Source organism: Urocampus carinirostris, unplaced genomic scaffold (assembly GCF_059441175.1).
Source record: "Urocampus carinirostris isolate Australia breed hairy pipefish unplaced genomic scaffold, RoL_Ucar_1.0 HiC_scaffold_27, whole genome shotgun sequence".
NCBI lineage: Eukaryota > Metazoa > Chordata > Actinopteri > Syngnathiformes > Syngnathidae > Urocampus > Urocampus carinirostris.
The window spans coordinates 148,600-149,742 of record NW_028283134.1 but is presented as its reverse complement, the minus strand read 5'-3'; positions in this window follow the sequence as shown (position 1 = coordinate 149,742).

The window sequence follows — 1,143 nt, the reverse complement described above, 5'->3', positions numbered from 1 at the left end:
TGGAAATGAACGGCAAACGATTAAATGAGTGTCTCCGGTGGCGTTTTTTGTGGCAATGCAGCTACCATTGGAAATACAATGAGCCGTTGAAAATGAACAGCCGCCGATTTAATGAGTGCCCTCCGGTGGCGTTCTTGCGGCAATGCAGCTACCAATGAAAATACATCGAGCCGTTGTAAATGAACGGCATTCGATTTAATGAGTGCCATCCGATGGCGTTTTTGCGGCAATGCAGCTACCATTGGAAATACATCGAGCCGTTGTAAATGAACGGCAGCCGATTTAATGAGTGTCTCCGGTGGCGTTTTTGCAGCAATGCAACTACCATTCGAAATACAATGAGCCGTTGGAAATGAACGGCCGCCAATTCAATGAGTGCCCTCCGGTGGCGTTCTTGCGGCAATGCAGCTACCATTGGAAATACATCCTGCCGTTCGAAATGAACGTCTACCAATTTAATGATGCACACCGGTTGCATTTTTGGGGGAATGCAGCTCCCATTGGAAATACGTCAAGCTGTTCGAAATGAACAGCCGCCGATTTAATGAGTGCCCTCCGGTGGCGTTCTTGCGGCAATGCAGCTACCATTGGAAATACATCCAGCCGTTGGAAATGAACGGCCGCCGATTTAATGAGTGCCCTCCGGTGGCGTTATTGCGGCAATGCTGCTACCAATGGAAATACATCGAGCCGTTGGAAATGAACGGCATTTGATTTAATGAGTGCCCTCCGATGGCGTTTTTGCGGCAATGCAGCTACCATTGGAAATACATCGAGCCGTTGTAAATGAACGGCAGCTGATTTAATGAGTGCCCTGGGTGGCGTATTTGCGGCAATGCAGCTACCATCGGAAATACATTGAGCCCTTTGAAATGAACAGCCACTGATTTATTAAGAACCCTCCGGTGGCGTTTTTAGGGCAATGCAGCTACCATTGGAAATACATCCAAACATTCGAAATGAACGGCCGCCAATTTAAATGAGTGCCCTCCGTGGCGTTTTTGCGGCAATGGAGCTACCATTGGAAATACTTCGTGCCGTTGGAAATGAACGGCCGCCGATTAAATGAGTGCCCTGGGTGGCGTATTTGCGGCAATGCAGGTACCATCGGAAATACATCGAGCCGTTTGAAATGAACAGCCA